General features: G+C 44.3%; 1 protein-coding gene across 14 annotated transcripts in view; it reads left to right on the top strand.

Moving 5' to 3' along the window:
- LOC129514481 (zinc finger protein 532) overlaps positions 1–26,905 on the top strand; it is a 107,536-nt gene that overhangs the window by 22,150 nt on the left and 58,481 nt on the right. The window contains exon 3 of one of the 14 annotated variants that reach the window (XM_055333063.1): positions 4,730–4,897. The exons of the other annotated variants lie outside the window; for them this stretch is intronic. The gene's annotated coding sequence lies outside the window, so the exon portion shown is untranslated. The remainder of the gene's footprint in view (positions 1–4,729; positions 4,898–26,905) is intronic. 14 annotated transcript variants of the gene reach the window in all.

The following is a 26,905-nucleotide window of genomic DNA, read 5'->3' as shown; positions in this document are numbered from 1 at the left end:
ACGTTCGATTTAAAAGGACATTTTTTCCAGACGTAGAGCAGGTGCTTAAGAAATATAAACTCCTAAATAAAATTAAGTACTCTTGTCAGTACTTTAACTGTTATAACCTGGGCTTATCCAAACATTTGCTTTTCTTCTACCCATAGGGCAGTTAGTGTGCCCAGGGCCCCATTTCTTCCCTGGAAGGGTGGTTATTACCTGTTTAACGACTTCTAGGTATTTCTTTTTTTTTAAACTTTTAATGGTATCTGTTATCTGCTTGCTAAAATTCTCATCAGCCTCAATTGGTCTGGTAAAAGAATTCTTTTCTCTCTCTCCTCCTCTCTTTTTTGAGAAATAGAAAAATGTAACAAAAAGTATAATATTAATTGCATTTCAAGTATGACCTGTATCATCACCAGCCACTATTTTAATTGTGTATGTCTCTCTGTACCCACACCCTATTCCTCTCCCTGTCCCTCCTCCCACCTCCTCCCTTTCCCTTACCCCTCCTCAGCCGCCTCCCCTCCCCTTTCCCTGCCTCTCTTCCTCTTCCTCATCCCTTGGATCTCTTAGGCAGATTGCTCCTTCTTTTTTAGAGGGACCTGGGACTCCCCCCACCCTTTTGTTTTTTAAAGATTTAATTTATTTATTCATGAGAGACACACAGAGGCAGAGACTGAGGCAGAGGGAGAAGCAGGCTCCATGCAGGGAGCCCGATCTGGGGACTGTGGCAGAAGCTCAACTGCTGAGCCATTCAGGTGTCCTGGGACCTGGGACCCTTGTACTTAGGAACATTTAAAAATCAGCAGATAAATGGGTTGTGCTTTATAAATGGGGTTAAAAAGTTTTCTTATACTTGGGTTTTGGTCTGTGGTTTTGCATATGTAAGAAGCCTCTTGACTTAAAATAGGAATTTGACTTAAAAGTTTGACTCAGGGTACCTTAGAGAGTTGACTAGCTACCTTAATATGTCTTTCTGACCAGTTCTTTTTTTAAAATTGCTGACTCATATGAATTTCTTTCGCATCCTCAACCAGTGTTTGCCTTTTCTCTTGAAGCTTGGTGAGCTTCTGGATTCATCCTCTCCTTGAACTGGGGGAAGTAGCTTATTTTGATAAGGCTTCCCTTCAGGCTAAGATCCCTTCGGAAAGTGGAAGTGAAAGCGTACTGAGATATCAGATATGGATAAATACAGATAAATATATTGCACATTTATGAATAAATGCTTATCCACAGAGAAGCCTAGTTTACTGTGAAGTCAAGAATTTGTCATCTCTCGATGGATAGAACGACAGAAGCTAAACATAAGGGTTATGATTTAAGAGTGAGAGTAAATGACTTTAATGTCTGTTTCCTTCATCTTTCATTTTACCACATGAGTTAAAAATACATCTTCAGAATTTTAAAGCAAATGGGTGAAACTCAACACTGTATATCTTAAAGGTTATTTTTTGAAGTGTTCTTATTTTTGCAAGAATTCTCCAAGAAAGGTCTCTCTCGTGGTTCCTTGCCTTGGCAAAATCTTTTTGGAAAATATCAAAATCTAAATTTAAAAGGGTATTCTTGAACAAATGTATGCACTGAATTAACATGAACATATGTCCGGCATGATGGAAACATGCATAGACACGGAAAGATATTGTTGAATGTGACAAAGCCTATTATGTTAAAAATGTATATGTGTATTTATATTTATGCGTATGTATGCATTTAGAATTCTGTATATCTCAAATGTTATCAGAGCTTACCTCTGACTAGTGGGCTTCCTAAAGACTTTTGCTTCTATTTTTGGGTTTTAGAGGATTGACGAAGAGCATATACTACTCTTACAATAAAAATGGTTTCAAAATCTAGGGATGAAAGAAAAGTATTATTTTTATTTTGAGTAAATAAAAGGCAGCCCTTTGGCTAAATAGAGCTTTTTTTCAAAGATGCTACCTTAGCATTTCAGTTAAGAGGTGCTTCTAATGGAGTGGCAGTGTTTACATGGAGATTTTTGAATCTGAGACGTTACATTGGCTAGAACCTCCCTGGAGCAGGAGGTGATTGAGCTGTAGGCAGTGAGATGCCATTACTGTAACAATGGCATGAAAGAACTCCAGGTTCTCTGGCTGGTGGATGAGTTGGTGGGGTTCTCAACCTGTAGTTTCAGCAGCATCCAGTCAGCAGAAGGGAGGGAGGAAGATAGGGGTGGAACGTTGGGAGAGGGAGAGAGAGAATCTTAAGCAGGCTCCGTGCCTAGTGTGGAGCCTGACGACATGTGGCCCGATCTCAAGACCATGAGATCATGACCTGATCTGAAACCAGGAGTCACATAAAAAAAAAAAAAATGAAACCAGGAGTCAGATGCTCACCCGACTGAGCCACCCAGGCGCCCCCGTGGACAGAAAGTCTTAAGGAATGCTTGTCAATAAAGACAGCAGGTTGGCTAATCCAGCTTATCAGATCAGCACTTTCTGATCTGTACTTCAAAGGTTAAAAAAAAAAGAATAATTGGAAGTTTCTTTGCGTTACTTCAGACCTCAATGAATCTTTTTCTATCATAGAGTACGGATAACCCTTCGTTCTTAGAAATGAGCTAATTGGGAAGCTGTATACGTTTCTGGACCTAAGTGCTTATTACTCGATCTGTTAGAATTGCCCGAAGACCTGGCTTACCCATGAAATGGTTGGCCTTAATCTTCTCTTTCTCTCTAAATATTCCCCCTCTCTCTCATGCTTCTTGTGTGTGTAACCGAGAGAGTAGTGATTGCGTGGTGCCTTGGTAGGCTTGTTTTTACTTATAGCTGAGTGGTTCCAGAGTAGCCTGATCCTTCAGAAAAGCTCCCAACATGTTCACCAGGGTCACTGTGGCTTTTTCCTTGTCCTGTGTGGACTGTCTTTGGTTGCGAGGTGGGACAACCATTTCCTCTGATTCTATTTTTTTTTTAAGATTTTATTTATTCATGAGAGACAGAGAGAGAGAGAGAGGCAGAGACACAGGCAGAGGGCAAAGTAGGCTCCATGCTGGGAGCCCGACGTGGGACTCGATCTGGGGACCCCAGGATCGCGCTCTGGGCCGAAGGCGGCACTAAACCGCTGAGCCACCCAGGGATCCCCTCCTCTGATTCTAGACTCGAGGAGGAGTGGCTCTGTGGCCCCCCTGCGTCTTGCCGGTCCCTTTGTGGCAGATTGCTTCTGTCTCGTTCTTACTGCCCATCAATGGGCAGTAATGGCCTTGTCATTCTCAGCACTTTTGCCAGGAAGCATAAATATGTGATTTTCATCACAGAAGGCCTTTCCTCTGTTTAGGAGGGGTTGAAATAATAAGTGAAAATAATATTCTTACTAATCAAATCCAATAAACCGTGGCTTTTTCTGGGTGTTAATTTGCGAGGCTTTAAGATTATTGACCTCCTTATCCTTCCCTAAGGAATTAATTAATCATTTGCCTTTTCTGCAGTTCTGATCCTCCTTTTACCAGCTTCATTTCCATTAGACTTGGTCTTCCTCTGTGTTTAGGCACTCCTTGGCATTCTGTGAACTGAGCTGGTTTATCAGTTTTCTGTAGGTATCTTGGCAGCTTTATCTAGATTCATACTGCACCCTACCTGGAGTATTTTAGAAGTTAACCTATATTAAGGCCTTGGGGGTAATTGGAATCATAAGAGATGTGTTCTGGGTCCTGGAGAGAAGTTGATATTCCATTCCACGGGAAAGACCAAAGGCATCTACCCAAACTTTCCCTTTCTTCCCTCAAACCCTGTGGCATAGGGCCGGTGAGCAGAGGCTCGTTTTGGGCTATTCTGTATAAATTGTTCTGTAAGTTCGATCCAAATTGGCTTTCCCCACATGGATTGTCTGCTAGGGTGCCCTGGTCACACCTGGTATCGGTGGCACTCTGCAGAGCAGTAGGCATCTTCTGGACACCCTGCCATCTGTGCTTTGTGGAATGGTGTCTGCTTGCGGGCTGCCAACGAGTAGACTCACTTCTTTACAGCCATGTTTCCCAAAAGACATGGGGTAATGGGGTACCTCTGAGTTGCTCTTAGAAGAAAAAGAGAGTCAAATAGATTTGGTAAACGTTTCATACTCCAATACCTCTTTCTGATTCAAAAATGTTTATTAATGAGGGTGCCTGGATAGCTCAGTCTGTTAAATGTCTGCCTTTGGCTTGGGTCTTGATCCCACTGTCCTGGTCCTGGGATTCAGTCCCACATTGGGTTCCCTGCTCAGCAGGGAGTCTGCTTCTCCCTCTCAATCTGTTCCTCCACCTGTTTGTGCTCCCTCGAGTGTTCTCTCTCTCTAATAAATCTTTAAAAAAAAAATCTCAAAAGATGGTGGGGATGAAGATTTAGGGAAACCTTGTGGTAAGGAAACCAGTTTAAATGTTATTTAACCATTTTACTCCAGAATCTTCCTTCCTTCCTTTGGGGAACAGGGATGTGGCTGTGTGTTGGAGCTGCCCCTCACTGGCTCGCTCGCCCACTGCATGTACCTCCTCTTAGGCACATCAGCGACGTATTAGTAATCTGAAACCTATCGTGGTGGGAGTACCTAAACACAGAAATGGATGAATGCTCGAAATCAGGGCCCTGTGCCCCTCAGACTGCTGTTTGCTAAGGGTTACGAGTCCTTTGCTGATATTTATCAGGCTATTTCCCTGAAGATGGTCACAAAAAGGGTACTGGACATTGGAATGCATTTCCAAAATCTTCATTTTCTTTCTTTCTGTCTGTCTGTTTTTCTATCTTTCTTTCTTTCGTAGTCTCTGTGCCCAGCGTGGAGCCCAATGTGGGGCTTGAACTTAGGACCTTGGGATGAGGACCTGAGCTGAGATCAAGAGTCAGACGCTTAACCAACTGAGCCAACTAGACGCCCCTCTAAAATCTTCATTTTAAAATCCATCATTACTTGTCCTCCCCGTTCCTCTCTGGTCAGTGCAGTTTTTTCTTTTTGTTTTTTGTTTTTGGTAATTGTGGGTAACATCTGTGTAACATCATGGGTTTTCTTCTAACCATCCGTAAGTATACAGCCCAGTGGCATTAAATACATCACTGTCTGCAAAACTTTTTTATCACCCCCAACAAAAACTCTGTACCGGTTAAATGATAACTTTCCTTCCCACCTTCCCCCACACTGGTAGGCTCTGCTCTGCTTTGCGCCTCTGTGTATTGGCCTGTTGCAGGCACCTCCCCTTGAGTGGAAATGCAGCAGTTTTTATCCGGCCTGTGTGCTGGGGTCCCGTGGAGCCGTCCCTGGTGTCTGGGGTGGAAACTGAGAAAGGAAGGTTGCAGCACACGCCTTTCAGACACTGGTGTCAAGGGGATGCCTTTCTTCCTCTGCAGAATTTTTGGTCCTTATGTACCTCTTACTACAAACCATTTCCGGTCCCTCTTTAAAGGTGTTATATAAATAAAACAATGATGGGCGATGTCGATAAATGTTAGAAAGATCAAAACAACTGAACAGGTTGAAGCAGGTCGGGATTGCTCATTTCGAGGAGGCTTCAGGAGGCTTTGACGGGTTGAAAGTCAGATGAGGCTCAGGAATGGAGCGAACGGAGGTAAACCAGCAAGAGAACAAGCTGGGAGATGAGACCGGAGCCCCGTGTGACCTCACATTTTAAATCGGGCGGCCTGGTTAGCTAGAGACATAAAAGGCTACACGACTGCATTCTTCAAAGGGCCATGGTTTTGTTCTGGGGTCAAGTCTTAGGTTGTAAGCCTTTTTCTTTTTTCTCTCTGTTTCTCCCTCCCCAGGGCTCGAACAGAAACACACAAAAAAAAATTCTCCGGGTTGGAATTTCTCTTTGATACTCACCCCGGTGTAAGGGGGGATTGTCATTAACATTTCATTACATGTGCTCTTAGGTTTGGTAGTTTTGACAGAAAGGTTCAACTGCTTCCGAATTAAACAAATACTTTTTTATGAGCTGTGTGGTTTTCTAGAATACGTGATCCAAAAGTAGTTGGAGGCTGAGCCCTCCCCCGCACCTTTCTTTCCTTCCTTCCTTCCTTCCTTCTTTTTTTTTTTTTTTAAATTCTCACTGGGGAAGGGTCTTCTCAATGCACTGAGGTTGGGAGAAGAGAGACCTAAAAAAAGAAAAATACATTTAAAAATTCTTCCTGAATATTCATGAAACCTAATTTTGCAATAAAAAAATGACTATTTCTGGGTTTTCAGTTATGTAACACTTTTTTCCGACAAGTAATGGAATATGCCATATTTCACTGTAAACAGCTTTTAAGACCACACTAAATGCAGTCATGCCCTAAGGGTTACAATTAGTGAACTGCTTTCTAATTGTGACAGATTTGCATTTGCATTAGGTAAAGCCATGAGTAGATTTTATGCAAATTTTTTTTTTTTTTTGAGAAATGCTTTGAGGAGCAGAGTGATTTTTTTTTAAGTTGTTTCTATTGAGGGAGGAGATGTGAAATTAAGATCATAACCTCACGATTTCTAACAGTTTCAATTTTTTGTGAAAACACGGACACAGCTTTAGAGGAATACCAACAAAGTCTTCCAGTCCTCAGCCCTGTGGACGGTTAATTTCACCTTTTTGATCTTCTGTTAATTGACTCTCTGGTTTCTGAATAATACCTCACAGTGCTAACTTTGGACTTCATTTTAGATGTTACCTCCTGACTATCCTGATGGAGGTCACAAGCCTGGGCTATGGAGGCCGAAGGTGTGGGTTTTTGTCCATCCTCTTAACATTTACTGGCCATGTGTCCTTGAGCAAGATCCTGAAACTTTCTCTGCCTGGCCTATAAAGTAAGAATAATAATAATAGTAATAGTAATAATGGGCCCCAGGCCACGCCTTGCTGTTGCAGAGCAGAGCCTGGGGCAAAACTATAGAAGACCAGCTGGCTAAATTTTTAAAAGGTATAATGAAATATTTAAAAGACATATTTAAATATTTAAAAGGTATATACCATATGTCTAAATATTTAAAAGGTTTAAATCCAGCTGTATCTGGGGCCCGGTCCCCATTCCCATCCATGGCCTTGGGAGCCTGCCCCTCAGGTCCCAAAGTCTGAAGGTGCCCTCATCCTCCCAGCAGCCCTGGGAGCCGAGGGAGCAGGTGGCAGCTGGGCCGGAGCCTCTGGGACCCAGCTGCTTCCCAGGGAGCCTGGATGGGTGGAGTCTCCATCCAGCATAATTTTCTAGAACTTCTCTCCCACTTAACCCTTGTGATTGAAAACATGCAGGCATTTGTAAACTTGGGCCTTGGTGCCCCTGGGAGTCAGGGAGCTCTGGTACCCCAGGGCGGAAGCTGTGGTCTCCATATCCACACACACCTTCCCTACTGCCCTGTCTCTGGTATAATTCTTATTTACCCAGCCACTTTCCAAAATTAAAGAAAAAAACAAAAACAAAATGAAACTCATAAGAGACCGAAGAGAAAAACAACAACAACAACAAATTTCTGTTTAGTACTTGAGATAAATAGCTGTCTAAAGCCCAAGCCCAGGGCAGGGCCCCCTTCTGTCTGGAGACAAGGGTGCTGAGTACTCCAGGGGCCAATGGGGGAACCCGAGTAAGCCCGCGGCACAGGAAACAGCGCACAGTTGTTTTTGTATTTCTTAAATTTTGGGGTGGTTGTTTAATTTTGCCCTGCCACAGACTGTTTGTTTGATGTGCTAGGCCATGAGAAGTAGAGGGTTTGCTAGATTTAGCAAATAGAAAATAACAAGATGCCCAGATAAACAATGGAACGTACTTCTACGAAAAGACAAATCATTGTTTATCTGAAATTCAGATTGAACTGGGCATCCTCTATTTTATCTGGCAGCCCTGTGCAGTCCCCAGCGTCCCAAGACTTGGCCCCTTTAGTCTTGGGAGATATTCCTGTATTTTCTCTTTGATAACGCTCAGTCTTTATTTTTTCTTTCTGAAACACTCTTATTAAGTCAGATGTTGGACCAACTGGATTGAACTTTTAATATTCATGCCTTTTCCCTTTCGTTGTCTGGATCTCTTTTCAAGTCTGCATTCCTTGACTTTACTTATTTATTTTTACCCATTTTATCTTTTATTTCAGTTATTTATTATTTCTAGAAGTTCATCCTTCTTCTCTGGGCGCTTGTTTTCCATAACGTCCTATTCTGTTTCCTCTGAGGACATTATTTGTGTATACATTCTTCCACTCTTTGCAGCACTTCTGTCCTCTTTCTGTTTTTTAATTCTTTATTTATTCTGGTCTCTTTCCTGTTGGAGGCATTTCCTCAGATGTGACAGTCTTGAGTTAAGGATGAGGCCGTGAAAAGCTGATTGGAAGCTCTCGCTTCCCCATGAGACTGTCCTTCGGGGGGGGCGGGGGTTCTGTGATTACTCACAGAGCTGGACCCCTCATTGCAGGATCCCACAAGTCAGCATCTGGGATCTTCTCATTGGAGCCTTCATTTCTTCGGAGATTTGTCCATACGGAAGGCCACAGGCCTGGCTTTCTGTCTGCTACTTCACACCTGTGGCTCTGAATCCCAAGCCTCTGTGGCTCAGATGACCTGCAGAATTTTCTCCTTGCCCTCCCCTGGCTGTGCTAGCTTGCAGGGGGCCAGGAAGTTGTACACGGGCTCTTTATCCACTCCCTATTTGAGCCCTAGCCTCCTCCTCCTGCCATACATGGTGTCTCCTTTGCTGAGTCCAAGGCCTGAGCTTCTTTCAAGTTCCCTAGGACCAGGGCACCTGGGTGGCTCAGCAGTTGAGTGTCTGCCTTCAGCTCAGATCCTGATCCTGGGGTCCTGGGATCGAGTCCCACATCAGGCTCTCTGCATGGAGCCTGCTTCTCCCTCTGCCTGTGTCTCTGCCTCTCTTCTGTGTCTCTCATGAATAAATAAATAAAGTCTTAAAAAAAAATTGATGTTCCCTAGGACCAACTGTCCCGTCTCCTTGGCAGCCTCCTGCATGACCTTGGGTTGTAACTTCGTGACCCTACTAAGCCAGCTGCCACCCCTCTGTCCTCCTCCTTTTCCTAAAACTTTGTTGGTGTCTTAAGTTGATTTGACTCCCTTCTTGCTGTCCTTGCCTTGTGTGGGTATATGATCCAGGTAGTTTTTGGTAAGGACTTTATTTAGAGATACAGTTCACCCATGTGCAGGGTACAGTGGTTCTGCTTTGTACACACAGAGTTGGGTAGCTGTCTTCATGGTCACTTGGAGCACTTTTGATCCCCCAGAGAGAAGGACTGTCCTTCCTCACTGCTCTCAGCGCCCCCAGTCCTGAGCAGTACCAGATACTTTCTGTCTGTATTTGCTATTTTTTAGCTTTTTAAAAATACTTTAATGTCATCTTTGTAGGATTTCAGGAGGGAAGGAAAGAAACCCATGAATTCAGTCAAAATGTTTCACGGGAAGCTCTTGCCCGGTACAAAATATTAATACACAAAAAACGCCCTGCCTGTTTTTCTACTTCTGCATTCCAGGGATTGACTGGCGTGCCCCTGATAGACATGACAATTTTCTTCCACATTCCCTCTCTTTCTCTTTCTCTCCCTCTTTTTTATTCCCTTGTTTAATGTCTTTGCTTGACCCGGACCTGGATCTTTTGGAAGCTGGAAATTGCCAAGCCTAGATCAGTTGCCTTCCTGTCTTCTTGGCTTCTAGCAGTTTTCAGGTGTCTGAGGAGTGGTTGTACAGGGGAGCTGACACGGAACTGGAGGGTCAGCCTTCGAATCCAGGTCCCCAGGTTATTTTGTGGGTGGAGGAGGTAGAGGCTGTGTGCTTGTGAAAGTAGTCTGCTTTCAGTTGCTTAATAACTTTTTTTTAAGATCTTTTTTTTTTTTTTAAAGTAATCTCTACACCCAGCATAGGGCTCAAACTCCTGATCTCAAGATCGAGAGTTGAACGCTCCACCAACTGAGCCAGCCAGGCACCCCTCAGTCGCTTAGTAGTTTTTACTCTCATACGTCACTGCTCAGTCAACACTTGCTCTCAGGAGAGCATTGCTGTTGGCGGTTGTAGAGCATGGACTGAACCAGTTGGGGAGAGAGGACACACGCACAAATGCGCACCTGTTGGAAGGGATGACCAGCACACCCGCTAGAGTGGGGTCACAACTTAGCATGACCTCAGAGGTCATCCTGCGCAGATGCTAACCTCTTCTTGGGGTGGCTGCCAGGGAGCCCTTTCCCTGTGTCACCCTGCCTTCATAGCCGCCAGACCCCGATCTTCTTTCCCACCCCCATGGCCGCCTCCCTTCCTCTTTCCATGAAGAAAGGGCAGCCATTCAACTTTCCAGAGAACTAGGTGACTCTGGGTAGATAATTCTGCAATGTGATGGGGTCTTGGCCCCCTTTGCTTTGACTTTTCTCTGAGCCCACTTTGTCCATCCCCTTCTCTGACTTCTCTTGGAGTGTTGATTCATTGGTGTGGGACTTGGTGACTGCTCCTCTGAGTGGGGCTCCTGGCTGGAGGATTATACTGAGGGCTCTTGGCCTGGCTTTCATTTGCCTTGACGTGTTGTGGCTGCTCCTGCTGGTGCTTGGCCTCTCATGGGGCCCAGTCTATGAGCCATGGCCTGCTGTTGTGTCCAGTCAGTGTGTGAATGTGGTCTAGTGGTGTGGGTCGGGCCAAGGTTGGGCAAGGAGTTGTTGAGATTGCAACTAGTTCTTGGGCATGCTTGACCGGGAAGACAGACTTTTGAAATGAGGACAAAGGGTTATGGGACAGTCAGAGAGACAGACCTATTGAGGGATTTTGCTTTGTGAGTTGAAATTCTGCTGCCTTTCCAGAGGAAACTGCATTCTTTGTCCATGTACAAACTCCAGGCCACCCTAACGATGGCCGATGCTTGGACTGGGGGCACCTCTGCAGTGGGAGAGAGGCCATATACTGTGAAGTGAGATGAGACTTAGTAAGGAACGAGTGCCATCGCTCTGTAAAATGTCCTCCTTTTCCTCCAGCCAAACCATTACCTCCAAGCTACTTCACCTTCTTGCCTCAAAAACACATTTTTCTTTTTTTTTCCTCTTTTGTTTTACTGTTCTAACAGATCAACAAAGAGAAGAAGAAAAGAGCAGGTTGATGCTGATGTGTTTGGTGCTCTCCATATATATTACTTATTTTGACTTATGCAGCAGTCCTGTGCGGTGGCTGTTTACTGTTGGTTTCCATTTTGAAGATGATGAAGTTGAGACTCTTCTGTGAGAGAAACCTGAGGAATGGGTTCCTATGCGTGGCTGATGGAGCAGGGTGTGTGTTGGGGGGATTCTGGGCCAGAAAATAGTGTGACCTGAAAAGGAAAGATGCATCTGTAGGAGATACTTGCTGGGCTGCCCCAGGGAAGTGTGTGGCCCTCGCCCAGCTGGATAGTCTTCGGTGTCAGGCCAAGGAGTTTGGCTGTAGTTTGGAAAGTGATTTGAGGATTTTGTATAGAGGGGATTGATTAATTGGGTTAAAATAGAATTTAGAAAGGTGAATCTGGCTGTTCTGAATAAGACAATGTTGAAATGGGTGTTGTCTTTGTCTAGGGTAAGGTGACATGGTCCACAAGTAGAGCAGGGAAGGTGTTCTAGAGAGCATGCATGTGATGGGACTGAGGAGAATGTGCAGGACTTGGTGGGAGAGAAATAGAGGTGATACTCTTTTTTTTTTTAAGATTTTATTTATTCATGAGAGACACACACACACACAGAGGCAGAGACACAGGCAGAGGGAGAAGCAGGCTCTATGCAGGGAGCCTGACGTGGGACTCGATCCTGGGTCTCCAGGATCACATCCTGGGCTGAACTCGGCGCTCAACCGCTGAGCCACCAAGGCTGCCCTAGAGGTGATATTCTTAATTTTAGTGGCTGAGAGAAAAACAGTGTAGGGAGAGGGAAGTCTGATTTTGAGGAATAGATGGAGAACCCAGTGGAAGAGACCTGAATGACATAGGATTGTAAATATCCCCCCGGGCCCTTTAACTGGATATCTCAGAAAAACAAAAAAACAAAAATTAGTTTTGAACTCTCTGAAGTGAGTGACTATTGGATGATGTGCAAGTGTTTCGTGAGTCAGTTGTTTGTGAGAGAGAGGGAGAGAGAGTATATGTATCAAGTCTGAAGTCCAAACCTTGGAGAATGTGTGCATTTAGAAATCGCCATGTAGAGGTTTTTAAGACATTTTTAGCCTACGTTCGGGGAAAGTTCAATTATTTGTTTTTTATTCCTCTGCAGGTCTTCCGCTAGTAATGGTAGTATTTTTTGATTTTATTATTTTTATATACTCTTCTTATAAAAAATTATATAGTTAAGGGGTGCAGGGACTCCTGGGTGGCTCAATGGTTGAGCACCTGCCTTCGGCCCAGGGTGCGATCTTGGAGTCATGGGATCGAGTCCCACTTGGGCTTCTTGCATGGAGCCTGCTTCTCTCTCTGCCTGTGTCATAAATAAATAAATAAATTAATTAATAAGTAAATAAAATCTTTAAAAAAAGAGGGTGCATAGATGCCTCAGTTGGTTAGGTCTCTGATTCTTGATCTCAGCTCAGGGCTTGGTCTCAGGGTTGTGAGTTAAAGCCCTGCATTGGGCTCTACACTGAGTGTGGAGCCTACTTTAAAAAAATTATTTAGTTAAGATGGTAAATTTTGTGGTGTGTGTATTTTATCACAATTAGGAAAACTTAGATGTACACCTTGTTCTGTTTCCTGCATATGGGCCATTAATTACATTGGCTTTGTGATATATGTGGATTTTAGTATATGATTGGGAAATTATTTTGCATATAATTTATTTAAAGGGAAGCAGCAATTTCTATTTATGGCTGCTAAAGTTTGGAACAGCAGATTCCATTTACAATGCTATCATGGAAGGAAAGAGTGACTTTAATAGAAGATACCTACATCATGGTGAGAGGTGTAAACAATTCATTTATTTCCATGTGACCTGCACAACCAAATCTTTATTTAGGAGGATTTTTTTTTCAAGGTGGGTAGGGGCAGAGGGAGAGAGAGTATCTCAAGCAGGCTCCATGTCCAGTGCAGAGCCGGATGCCAGGCTGGATCCCAGCACCCTGAGATCATGACCTGAGCCGAAATCAAGAGTTGGGTGCTTAACCAACGGAGCGGAGCCCTCCAGGTGCCCCCGGAGGAACCTAATTTTTTTTTATAGGCTATTGTTTTATTTTATTTTATTATTATTATCTTTAAAGATTTTATTTATTCATGGAGACACACACAGAGAGAGAGAGAGAGAGAGGGAGAGGGAGAGGGAGAAGCAGAGATAACAGAGGAAGAAGTGGGCTCCATGCAGGGAGCCTGACATGGGACTCAATCCTGGGTCTCCAGATCAGGCCCTGGGCTGAAGGTGGCGCTAAACTGCTGAGCCACCTGGGCTGCCCCCTAGGCTGTTGTTTTATATATTAAATTTTCAGCGATCCACTTGTCACATTGTCTGCCATTAGGCAAAAAGAGACACCAAATAAGTCATTTATCATCTTTATAGTCTGTGGCTATCTGTGGTAGCAGAAGATCATCCCAGTCATACTGGGATGCAGAAAGCATGGAATATGCAAACTTTGGGAAATTCGATTTCTTTGTTTCGTTTGTCTTTTTTTTCTTTCCTTTTCTCCGTTTGTTATGTTTTGTTTTAAAGATTTTATTTTTTTAAGTAATCTCTGCACCCAGTGTGAGACTTGAACTCACAACCCTGAGATCAAGGGTCGCACGTTTCACTGGCTGCGCCAGCTAAGGTGCCCCGGGAAATTCTATTTCTAATCAACTTTGGTTTAAAAATTGTTAAGTCATTTTGATTAGTCAGTGGCTGACCTTGAGGCAGCTTATTGGTAAGAGGATAAAAGGGAAAATTAATCTCCATATATACAGAGCTGTTAGGTAAACATTTTAGTAATGCCTTGTTTGTAATGCTGTTGGCCTGAGGTCTCCGATTTCTTCAGTTTTTACCTGATGCCCTAGCCTGTCCCAGCATCCCATCCAGGATGTTATATTTCTTTTTTTTTTTTTTTCTTCAGGATGTTATATTTCGTTATCCCGTCTCCTTACTCCTCTCCTTTCTTGGCTGTGATGCTTTCTCAGAGTTCCTTTGTTTTTCATGACCCTACAGGTTTGATGAGTAGTGGGCAGGGTATTTTATAGAATGTCCAGCAACTGGGATTTGTTCTGTGCCTTTCTCGTGGTTAGGCTGAGGTTGCATGTTTCTGGGACATGGCTGTACAGGTGAGTTACCACTGTGGATGTTGACCTTGGTCATCTGGCTTGGAGAGTGGTTGTCAGACGTTTCCACTTAAAGCTACTTTTTCCCCCTCCCCTTTCTGTACTGTCCTCTTTGGAAGAAAGTCACTTTAAGGAGTTAGGGGTTGGGGTTGATTCACCTCCATAAGAGCAGAGCATCTACATAAGTTAATTGGAATTCTTCTGCACAGGAGATTTATCTGCTTTATCTCATTTATATTTTCAGTTTCATATCATAGACTCACTGGTTTTTATTTTATACTTTGGGTTATCATCCAATACTACTTTATTTGTTGCTCACATTGTACAAGCTTAGGCCACAGGGAGCTCTTTCAGCTGACCTTTGCATTCCTTTGACATGACCCTGTCAGTGTAGGTGTGTTGTTTTGGGGACACTTACTCATTTACTGGCACAACCAACATGCTCCGGGTCATTTTGTGCATTTCCTGCCTGATCCTAGAATCAGCCTTTTTTTTTTTTTTTTAATTTTTATTTATTTATGATAGTCACAGAGAGAGAGAGGCAGAGACACAGGCAGAGAGAGAAGCAGGCTCCATGCACCGGGAGCCCGATGTGGGACTCGATCCCGGGTCTCCAGGATTGCGCCCTGGGCCAAAGGCAGGCGCCAAACCGCTGCGCCACCCAGGGATCCCTAGAATCAGCCATTTCTCCAAGAAACCCTAGTTCCCTTTTGTGAAGAATGGTGTCAAAACCAAGATCCTTGTGCCGGCTGTCCCCACTCTTGGTCTTTGCAAGGCATCTGCCCCAGATGGGCTCACCTTCTCGCATGACTCACTTTCTTCTTTCTCTCATCCAGTCTTTCCATAATACTGCCCGGGTTGGTTTCTGTGTAGCTGTCTGATTTTTAGAAGACTACATCAGTACAAAATTATTATTATGGGGTGTCTGGGTGGCTCAGTCAGCTGAGTATCCAAGTCTTGATTTTGGCTTAGGTCATGATCTTGGAGCCTGCTTGGCATTCTTTCTCCGTCTCCCTCTGCCTCTCCTCCTGATCACATGCATGCCATCTCTCTCCCTCTGTCTCAAAAAAATAAATAAAATCTTAAAAAAAATTATTATTCCTTGGATGAGGAGGTAAGCTGCTTTTTTATGTGGTCTGAGTTCCGGTATCGATACTACACAGGAATCTGGCAATAGGATTGAATTTGGGTTGATGATATTTTTGGTCTGTGATTTATATCTTTTATTACGGCTCCCAAGAATTTTTAAAGATTTGTGAGCCTTAGGGAGATAGTTAAAAACTCATTAACATTAAATTTTGAGCATTTGGTTTTATGAAGGCAAAATAAATACATGAAATAAAATGGACTTGGGAACTGGAGGTTTGCGTTTGTCTTTCCCAATTTACAGTGTAGCTTCGATGATAGGGAATGCCAAGGGTAGTGACAGAGTTAAATGAGGGAGATTAAAAGCAAAGTGTAGGCGACTGGAACAGTATGAAAATTCACATCTTCAGGATGTAATTTCTTCTATATTTATCCTTCATGGGAAACCCTATATGAGAATCACTTTGTGAGTGTGAAAATCTTGAAACGGATGGAGGTATACATTATTTTCTCTTCCTCAAATTAACATTAATTATTGATTGATTTTTTAAAAAAATTAACTAAAACTCAAAACTTAAGAGTTTTATATAAATTCTTAGAGCTCCCCTTGCTTGGGCTCTGGGGATTTGGAGAAGGCACATCTTTCAGGTATGACCTTCTCTGACATTCCACTCATCTGCAGAGGAGAGAGCTGCTGTTTGTGGGAAGTTGTGCAAACTCTGAAGTGCTGTGTCTGTGTCAATGTAGTTCTGCTGTGGTTTGGAAGCTGTAGGGATCCAGTGGAGTTAGATGAGGGTGCCACTGCACCTCTGTCTGGGCATCTCTTCCATCTACCACCCTGGTTCTGACCTGGTGGGTTTGATTTGTGCCCCAGCTTTAACCCTGATTCTGACTGAGGCTCACAGCTCCGTGTAGGGACCTTCCATCGCCCGGCCCCTCAGGATCAGCCTCCCCACTTGAGAGTGCTGTCCACTTAGCTGCTTTCCTTTTCTTGCTCAAGTACAGGTGCCCTGTGACGAGGAAGGTTAATAATCCCAAACCGTTCTCCACACTGTAATCTTGAATGCTCAGCCAGGTAGGTGTCCTGGCTCTAGTTATAGGATTCCCTTTTGGTTGTGGGATGAAAAGAATAGGAACATTCCTTGAAATTTTCTGACCAGGGGCCACTCCTTGTTTGACTTGGATATTTTCTGTGCTTTTTGTGCTGTGTGTTTGATTTTGGCAACACTCTTTCTAAATATCTAGCTAAGTACCAGTCCTCCCCATGTCCCTGTTAACCTCATTTTTTAGGTGGAAAATTTTCTTTTCTTTTTTTTTTTTAAGATTTTATTTATTTATGAGAGAGAGAGAGAGAGAGAGAGAGAGAGAGAGAGAGAGAGGCAGAGACACAGGCAGAGGGAGACACCGGCTCCATGCAGGGAGCCTGATGCAGGAGTTGATCCCGGGTCTCTAGGGCCTGATCCTGGGCTGAAGGTGGCACTAAACCGCTGGGCCACCCAGGCTGTCTGAAAATTTTCTCTTTAAAAATTTTTTTTAAAAGGTTTTATTTATTTATTTAAGAGAGAGAGAACACAAGTGGGGAGGATAGGGAGAAGCAGGCAACCTGCTGGGGACCCTGGGATCATGACCTGAGCCTTAGACTCTTAACCAGCTGAGCCATCCAGGCGCCCCTAAGTGGAACATTTTCTGACACAAAGAAGTCTTAGCAAAGGGAACGTTGGTGCTGGAATGGACCAGTGCTGGCAGGGCGGGTGTTTTGTCCTCCTACTTGTTGTCTGCATTTTGTGTAGCTGGGACATTAAATGCTGTCTTCACCAGGGTTTGTCCATAGAAACGAATTTATTTTAGGGAACTGTATGGATGGGTTCTGTATGCTTTTGCTTATTACTATTAGCTAAGAGACCAGAGCGTAGGTTGGTAAGTTAGCTCATGTAGCAGCAGAAAGAAGTAAATATAGGATATTCATCATCTCCCTCTGTGCGTCCATTCATTATTCAGTGAACAAATACTTCTCTTACAACTGGTAAGCAAACCATATGGGAAAAAGTTCACACTTTCTAATAATCAATAATGTAGAAATTGGTATATAATAAGTTATCTTTTTGCTGCCTCAGACATTTGCTAATAAATATTTATAAAGTTGAGGGACAGGATGCACTTAAAATAGCTCTAATGGATAACGGCAGCAACAAAAATTGGTATAGCCTTTTGGGAAATCATTTTGGCATTTATATTATGGATCAGGGGAAAAAAGGACTTTTGGTTAGCAGAATTTGGAGACTACTGCATTCCTCTTTTCAGAGATTTAGAATATTCGTTAGCATGATAATTAGTCGTCCTGCTGAAAGGAATCTGTTCAGTGTAGAAAAATCCAGCATTTACTATGTGTATTTTAGCCTTGTGTTTGTGAAAAGCCTAATAAGATCCTACAGAAGTCATGTCTGTTTCATAGCATGTGAAATGCTGCCTGAGGGTTTTTAATGTTTTCGCAGAGAAGGTGAATGTCATCGGCATAACACAGGACTCAGGAGAAACAGGTTGGAACGTGAGGGATTTAGGTTAACTTTGACACGCGGTTGGGGGAGCCCAAGTGGATCTTAAACTGGCAGTTTGGAAAGGTGGCTCTTAACAGTAGAATTAGGACTGAATGTGAAATGCAGGAGTTCTATGAATGTGCACGATGGTTGTGATCACGGGAGTTGCCTCAGCTGCCCTTGAACCAAGGTAGATACACAGTTTGATGGGACCCCCTGGGGAGGAGGGAAAGGCTGAGTGTTGGGAGGAGCCTGGTGGGCTCCTGGTGGTGCTGTGGGGTCTACGGGAGGGAAGAACGGTGGGGCACGGAATTCTTGCTGCAAGACCACGGACAGTGAGAGAGGGCACAGCCCGCAGGACGGGGCCGTGGTACAGGTGTTTTCTACCTACGAGGTGCTGGCTCGATTTCATTTAGTAGCTGTACACTATTAAATGATAGCATGTATTTTCATTTAACTATATTTTGAAATGATTATAACTTACAGAGAAGTTGCAAAAAAGCAGAGTTTCCAGGTACCCGTTTTACCCTGACCACCTTGCATCATCATAACAGTCATCAAAACAAAACAGCTATCACCGGTGTAATACTGCTAAGTAGATTACAGACCTTATTTAGATTTCAGCAGGTTTTGTACCAACTAGAGGAGAGTATGTGCAAGTTTCCTCTCTCTGCGGCCTTACAGCCTGCAGTCAGAACTGTGTCTTCCCGGGACTTCAGCAGGTTCTTTTCTTCCCTCCCACTTCTGCATGCTGATATTATCGACTGTGATGCAGTTAGGTTCTTTGTTAAAGTTGCTCCTTCATTTTGGGCCTCTCACTATTCCTGGTCATCCCCCTACCCCCACCCCATTACATACAGTAAAGTTCTCTAGGTTTCGACAAATACAATAAAGTATGTATCCACCCCCAGAATTGTGATACAGAACAGTTTCTTCATTCCCAGATTCCTTCCTACAGCCTGGATTTTAGAAGTGGCATCAGGCGAGTGGATTGCAGAGGCACTGGGAGGGAGCTAGAGATGCATAATTTGTCCCGGCCATCAAGCCCTTGAGTAAAGGCAGCGTGCTCGTGATACAGGGCACTGAGGGTGGTCCAAAGGCTAAGATTAGGGGGAGGTCTCTTTGTGCCAGTAGATAGAGATGACAGGCAGGCCCGAGAGTGCAGGACAAGGCAGCAAGCTCACAGTGGATTTGGAGGATCGGCTTGCAACCGCCAGTCGTGCAGGAGTGAGAAAGGTCAGAAGGCAGGAAGGGCTCAGGGAGAGGTCTCACCTGATGCTCACTGTCTCTGAAGCTGACTGCAGGGAGAGGAAAGCACAGAGCAGCTGAGAGGGAAGGTTAGGAACAGCCTCTGACCACTGGCAGCGTGGGAGTCAACCATGTGGAAGAGAGCATTGTGGAGCCAAGTGAGACTGGGGCTCCGGGGGTGGGGGATCAAGAGCAGGGATCTGCAGTCTTCTCTAGAAGTTCTGTGGGCTGCTAGAGAGCCTTAGCGGGAAAAGCCAAGGAGCTCTTTATGGCTGAGCTTTGAGATCTTGGATCTAAGGGTGACCTTCCTTAGGGGGGATGACACAGGATGTATGCCAAAGATTGCAAGTTGAGCTTCTGGAAGGGCTGAGGTTTGTGGGGACCCTTTTTGCTCATGTGTCAGGACATTTCCCTGGCTTCTCTGCAGGGCTGGGGAGAGTGGATGGGCCCAGGAGGGCAGGGAGGCACCTGTGTGTATTGCCTTTGAGGGCAGTGCAGAGAGCCACAGGGAAGGGCGGGTGGATTTTATTCTTGTATCTCTCAAGGTTGTGCCCTGTTAGGTGGTGCTGTGTTTATGTTTCCAGAAGGGGTTTGAACTTTCCCATCAATTGTATCTCAAATCAGGAACACTGAGTATTGACTGAAGAAAGAAACACTAACTTGGCCAAAGTATCTGCATATTGAGAATTGATAAAAGGATCCTACTGAGATGGATAGGAGGATTTAGTGAAACAAGTAAATATTCTGGATAAATAGCAGCTGTTTTTTCTTATTAATTCATACAGAATTAGCACAATGTATATCCTGTTCTTGTCACCTTGTATGTGAAATTAAAGATTTATTTATCATAGAGAAAGAGAGAGGATCTCCGGCAGACTCTGCTGAGTATGGAGCCCACGTGGGGCTCGATCCCACCACTCTGAGATCATGACCTGAGCTGAAATCAAGATTTGGCCGCTTAACTGACTGAGCCCTCCTTGCGCCCCTGAAGGGTCTTCTCACACACCCCATGCTACCTTGGTGTAGGCTGTGTAGAACATTAAATTCTTCTGCCCTCATTGGGCAACATGATCAGGACCCCAGCCAGTGCAGAAAAGTAAGGGGTGGTGATGCGATGTGGCAGAAAAGGAACCTGTGCACCTTCATTACTCTGTTGAATTCCTCTTTAAAAATAAGGGCTTCAATATCCAGATAATGCTAGATTCATTCAGAGTCCGTTTAATGTGGAGTAAAAAGATAAAAAGTGAGCACTTTTCTTTAGCATTTTGTCACTTGCATGGAGCCTTCAAATGACAAATTCTTAGGAGATTCTTGCCATAGATCCACTTATCATTGCTTAGCATTCCTCAGAGCTGCGCACACTTGCAGATGTGTGCATGTATGTGTATGTGTGTGCGTGTGTTTGTTACTGTTAATTTGAAACCTAAGTGTTTGCCAATTTGGGGGTCCAGCCTTGTTGACCTGGTGCCCCTTCCTAGAGAAGCACTGAGACAGAGGCTCTTCACAGCTGCTCCAGGGACAGAGCCATCAGATTATTTTTGTTCTTTTTTCGAAACTCTAATAAATGGACATCTGTTCCCAGCTGGTTTAGGGAAAGTGAAGATGCATGAGGCGGACCTGTGTAACTGAACTGGTTTGGTATTTGGAATGAAATTGCGCTAAGAAAGTATTTTTTGTTTTATAAGCAATCCAGATTGAAATGGGTTAGAAGCCAGAGGCAAAAGAGATGTGATTTCTTTCTTTTTTTTCTTTCTCCCCCTCCCTTCCTTTTTTCCCCTGTCTCTTCTTTTCTTTTCTTTTCTTTTTGTGGTTGAGAGATGTAATGATAATGATGGAGAGCCCCGAGAATGCTAAAGGTGGGAGAGAGATTGGTGATAGAGGAAGAGCTGAAGGTTTGCATACTAGTATAATGGGGGAAATGTAGACAGCCAGCAGAAACCAAGGCCCTTTTATGTCTTTGAAGACTTGTAAAAACTGGGGGTGCTAGATTAATTTTTTCTGAGGAACAAATTAAATATGAAACACTGCTTAATATTAGCATGTTACAATGATTTTTTTATATCTGGGGGTACCTGGGTGGCTTGGTTCATTTAGCCTCCAACCCTTTCTTTTTTTTTTCTTCTTCTCCTTCTCCTTTTTCTTCTCCTCCTCCTCCTCCTTCTGCTTCTTCTTCCTCTTCCTCCTCCTCTTTCACTTCCTTCTCCTCCTCCTCACAGAGAGAGAGGGAGGGGGGAAACAATCTTTAGCAGACTTCATGCCCAGTGCAGAGCCCAACGCAGGGCTTGATCTCATCACCCTGAGATCATGACCTGAGCCGAAATCAAGAGTTGGACACTTAAATGACTGAGCCATGCATATACCCCAAGCCTCATCTCTTGATTTCAGCTCAGGTCGTGATCTCAGGGTCATGAGTTCAAGCCTGCATTGGGCTCCATGCTGGGCTTAGAGCTTACTTAAAAAAAAAAAAAAAAAAAAAAAGAGGGACATTTTATATTGGAAGGAAAGATAAGAAAGTTAGAAATATGAGTTAGATTCACGACTGTGTTGAATTATTTCTTCAAAAAGGACTTCAGTGTCTAGACAGTTCTAGAAAATAGTGACAAATACAGTGCCCCCCAGAGAAGAACAGACCTTGTATCATTTATGGTTGTTTACTGAAAAGTTTGTGTAAGACTGTCAAAGTGGTCAATATATATATACTACGTTTTTCTTTAGGATTATTAGGATTTAGAGTGTATTGATTTTTCATGTAAGAAAATGTTAGTTTCTCCATTTAAATGGCGAATCTGATGTGTGTTCACTACTCACATTGACCTTCGCATGTTCATTTCGGAGGCAGAACCTTGGCGGGGTCAGGCCTGGAGTTAGGCTGGTTAAGCAGGGTAGGCACGTCTGGGGGAAGATCTGAAGTTAGCATTTGCCGGGTGAGTGACACCTGAGCCCTTTATACTGCCGGCCTCTAGTTTAAAATTGGGAAACAATCCACGAAAAGCAGTTTGTTTGGGATCCCTGAGTGGCGCAGCAGTTTGGCGCCTGACTTTGGCCCAGGGCGCGATCCTGGAGACCTGGGATCGAATCCCATATTGGGCTCCCGGTGCATGGAGCCTTCTTCTCCTTCTGCCTGTTTCTCTGCCTCTCTCTCTCTCTGTGACTATCATAAAAATAAATAAATTAAAAAAAAAAACCGTTTGTTTTATTGCAAAGTATAAGAGGTATGATTAAGGGAGGTGAATAGTTTTTTCTTAAATTTTTCTTTGGACTCGATAACTTTTGACTTTTGCCAACAAAGACGAAATAGCTTTCTGTAATTTTAAGAGGCTTTGGTAAGAAAGGAAATGTTTTGTCTGTGTCATAGGAGAGAACAAAGTGATCACGTGACAGACTCGCGTTCTTTTCATTGCTGTTCTGTAAACGGGCCTAGCACCCCCCACCCCCCATATTTCCAATGTCTCTGGGTGAAAGGACCTTCTGCATTAAGCACAAATGCTGTTAGTGAATCATAGTTTATTTATGTGGGGTTTAGTTTTATTTTATTTTATTTTTTTTTTATTAATTTATTTATTTATGATAGTCACAGAGAGAGAGAGAGTGAGAGGCAGAGACACAGGCAGAGGGAAAAGCAGGCTCCATGCACCGGGAGCCCGACATGGGATTCGATCCCGGGTCTCCAGGATCGCGCCCTGAGCCAAAGGCAGGCGCCAAACCGCTGCGCCACCCAGGGATCCCGGGGTTTAGTTTTAAATTAAAAGACTGTTAGTGCCTTTGAAGGAAGGTATATTTTATGGAGTACAAATGAAATGGAAGACACTGTTACAACTAAAGCTAATTGTGCCTGAAGATCAAGCCGTCCAGGGAAAGAGCAGCTAAAGTGAGCTCTCTATTATCTTATTTTTTTTATTTTTTTCTATTATCTTTTAAAGAAGAAGACTGAAATTTATGTTTGTAATGTTTTCAAAACAGCACTTTGAGATTGGGGTGAAAAAATGGACAGAAAACTTTCAAACGTAAACATTTCTCTTTATACTTGATATAACTGGGGGTTATATCAAGTTATACTTGATATAACTTGATATAACTCTTGTGTTAAACACACTCCTCCCCCCCCCCCCCCCAAGAGGAGAATTTGCCCTTGCCTTCCAGAATGCGGTAAGGGAACGTGTAATAGGACAGTGTGATTGTGGGTATGAAAAACATTTCTGGAAACCAGAAAAAGAAGTGTGGAGTTACAGAGAGCAGTATTCATTACATTGGTTCCACAGCCCTGCAGAGGTGGGTCCACGCGCCCAGCGATGCTAGGTCTCAGGCCTGGCCATGCGGTGTCCTCTGCATGGGCTTTGCACTCAGGCTTTCATGCCTGTCTTGCATCTTCCACTTTCCATTTGAATTCCTTCAGGTGAACGGGGAGGGCTGACTCATAGTTTTCAAAATCACTGCTGACCTTAACCCTCTTCAAATGTCACATTTAAAAAATAAAAAAATATATTTTATTTATTTGAGAGAGAGTGAGTGTGTGCGCAATGGGGGAGGGGCAAAGGGAGTGGGAGAAGCAGCAGGGAACCCGATGCCCGGGCTCAATCTGCCTGGGCTCAATCTGCCTGGGCTCAATCCCAGGACTCTTGGATCATGACCTGAGCCGAAGGCAGACACTTAAGTGACTGAGCCACTCACGCGCCCCGAAATGTCCCATCATTTCACCAGCAAGTCTGCCCTCTTCCCATAAGAGAAAGTGTCAACCTTAGGTTGACCCAGAGGAACAGGAGAGGGGTGTGTATGGCCACATTACTTACTCCAGCATCGGGAATATTTTCTCAGCCCTTGGGGGCATTTGCAGGGTTGGGGTTTTCCAAGCTTTTACTCTGCTCTAGTTGGGCAGATTGGAAAAGATGTGGGTGGCGTGGTGGGGACTGTCCTGCCGCTGCCAGTGATTTGATGCTACTGCTACAGTGCGTGAGTCCCTGTGGGTTGATAGGTCAGGCGGGTCCCTGTCGTGTCACCAGGAGAGGAAGCTGATAAGATTCATTTATTAATCTTCCACGTATTCATAAGAGTACGTGCCAGTTGCACTGCGGATCCGGGCTGTCAGTTGCTCAACAGGCTTTGTTTTATGTGAGATCTTTTATCATTTCTTGTGGTTGTGTGTCCTGGGCCTACCACCCATGAGTCTTTGAATGGCCTTTTATGTTCTTTTTGTTCCTGAACCCAGTGCCCTCTGGAATGAGTGATGTGAAACTGGATGATGTCTTTTGCTCACTCACATGGCAAGGAAAGGGCACATGACATATATCCAGTGTCACTGCAAAGAAAGGATGGAGAGACTTAGGCAGAGCCCATCTTCCCCCCCCGGGAACATTTAGAGCCTGGGTCCAAGCTTTGGATAGGTGGGGGCTTAAACAAAATAACTTTCAGCGTTTCAATTCTTTTCAGACTTTTTCAACTCTGGTGGGAGTCGGGCAGTAGTTTATGATTCTGTGTCTTGAGCTCTCTAAAAACCACGATCTACAAACTTGGATCAACACAGTTGGTAGAGATTGACCACAGGGGCTGGATGCTTTGCAAATGGTGATTTTATTTTCTTAGTTTTTGCCTATTTATTTTTTAGAATTTTATTTATTTATTTGAGAGAGAGCGAGCATGCGTGCACAAGCAGGGGCAGGAGCAGAGGGAGAGAAAAGCAGACTCCCCACTGAGCAGGGAGCCTGATGCGGGACTCGATCCCAGGACCTCGAGATCATGACCTGAGCTGAAGGCAGATGCTTAACCGACTGAGTCCCCCAGGTGCCCCTGTTAATGGTGACTTTATTGTGAGGTTTCACTTATAACTGCCATATGCTGCTTAATAAAAGTAGTGACTTTCAGGGATTGTTCCTAAGGGGGTGGACTCTTGCGTGGGTACCATCTGACAGATGGATTTTTCATTCCTCATATTTTGAAGTTTAGATGTTAGATTTCATTCTAAAAAGAAAATCCTGATCAGGGACTTGGCACTGAGTATAACTCATCAGGGATATTTTCACAACAATATCCACTTCAAAGTGTTGATGTTTTCTTTGCTCCACATGTCTTTTCTGGGCTGTGGTTTGATGCTGGGGGTACGTTATTCCCTGTGGGATCCCTCAGGCACCTGGCTGAGGGAATGGTCGCCCCAGGTATAGTCTCTTGATGCTAGGCAAACCATCTAGGGAAAAGCATATGTGACTTCTGTAGTTCTATACTAACCGAGCCATAGGTGAACGGAAGGTCCTATTGAACCAAGCATGCCTATTTCATCTTTTTTTTTTTTAAGATTTTATTTATTTATTCATGAGAGAGAGAGAGAGAGAGAGAGGCAGGCAGAGACACAGGCAGAGGGAGAAGCAGGCTCTATGCAGGGAGCCTGATATGGGACTCCATCCCAGGTCTCCAGGATCACGCCCTGGGCCGAAGGCGGCACTAAAGCGCTGAGCCACCCGGGCTGCCCTCATTTCATCTTTAATGCTAGTTTTTCCCATCCAAATAATTAGAAGTGTTTGACTGTGTCCTGCAATTGGTGACCAAGCTGAGGAGGGTGTGTGAGCACCCACTGGTGGATTGGAGTTACATGCGTTTCCACCAGTATGCATGTTGTCGCCTCAGTAGAAACCCTTACCTTGACCCCGTATAGTTTACAGATTGTACGAAATGAAAAATCATTTTATACTTTTGTAAAATGTGGGAAATAATTTTCCGGTGATTTAAAGCAGATATAAAGAAGGAACAGTAGTAAGTCCTGGAGATGAAAGAGTCTTAGGAATCCATATCGACAAATCAGTGAGGCTGGTTCTTGCCCTGAAAGTTGCCTAAAGTCAGCCGTAACCCTCTTGCCTTCCAACACTGATTTTTGCTTGCTATTTTCCTTGTCTTCCTGACTGCTTGCCTCCCTCCACTGCAGAAAGAAGGAATAGGCCCAGAGAGATCCTCCCTCACCTTCTGAGGGTCCCAGAGCTAGTGAGCGACAGAGCAAGGCCTAGGCCCGTCCTTCTGAGAAGGCCAGGATGCTGGCCCCTGACTCATGATGTGTTAGCCATGTGGCGTTTATGGCACAGAGGTGATTGAGACATTGCCATCTTCAGTCAGCTGACGGGCTAGTAGGTACGAGGAGACAGGTATACACACGTGTGGTGCTGCATTCCAGAAGATAATAGGAACAGGTGGCGTGCTTTGGGGTTCGTGCAGGTGAAAGATCTCCCCTGTGGTGGAGTTTCACCGGATGGCCACAATCCCGTGTCCTCTGCAGGTGGGGCGAAGGGTGCCCTCTAGAGACCCCAAGCATTTCATGTGTTTATAATCCTTCATCTTTAGTAATAGCTGTGACCATCTATTTTCCCAAAACTCTGTCCTCCTCGGGTTTTGCCGACATTAATGGGGGCCCCTCACAAAACGTTCCCCACCCCGATCCAGCCCCGGTGCAGGGAAGCCCTGCCTTCTCCCAGGCTCTGCTGTGCCCTCGAGCCCATGTTGCTACATGCTGAGAGCTGTGTCAATGGCAGGGCCGTTCTCAGCCACTTGGACAACAAGTGTGTTGGATGAGTGGCAATTAGGAAATGGCCGCGTGTCACCTTAACCACTTAAAGCACTGAACCAGGGAGGGAGAAGGAAGCGATGCTGTACGTTTCTACCAGGAGAGTATTTTTTTCCCTGACATAATAGAGAAAATTAGGGTTAAATAAAAACTGATAGTGTAAGCTTCTTAGGAATTTGTTTTCTCTTTTTTTCTTTTTTAAATCTCAGGTGGATGGGATCCCTGGGTGACTCAGCAGTTTAGCGCCTGCCCTTGGCCCAGGGTTTGGTCCTGGAGTCCCAGAATTGAATCCCATATCAGACTCCTTGCATGGAGCCTGCTTCTCCCTCTGCCTGTATCTCTGCTTCTCTCCTTCCCTCTGTGTCTCTCATGAATAAATA

The sequence above is a fragment of the Nyctereutes procyonoides genome, unplaced genomic scaffold, assembly GCF_905146905.1.
Source record: "Nyctereutes procyonoides isolate TBG_1078 unplaced genomic scaffold, NYPRO_anot_genome, whole genome shotgun sequence".
NCBI classification, from domain to species: domain Eukaryota; kingdom Metazoa; phylum Chordata; class Mammalia; order Carnivora; family Canidae; genus Nyctereutes; species Nyctereutes procyonoides.
This window is presented reverse-complemented; position numbering and strand designations above follow the sequence as displayed.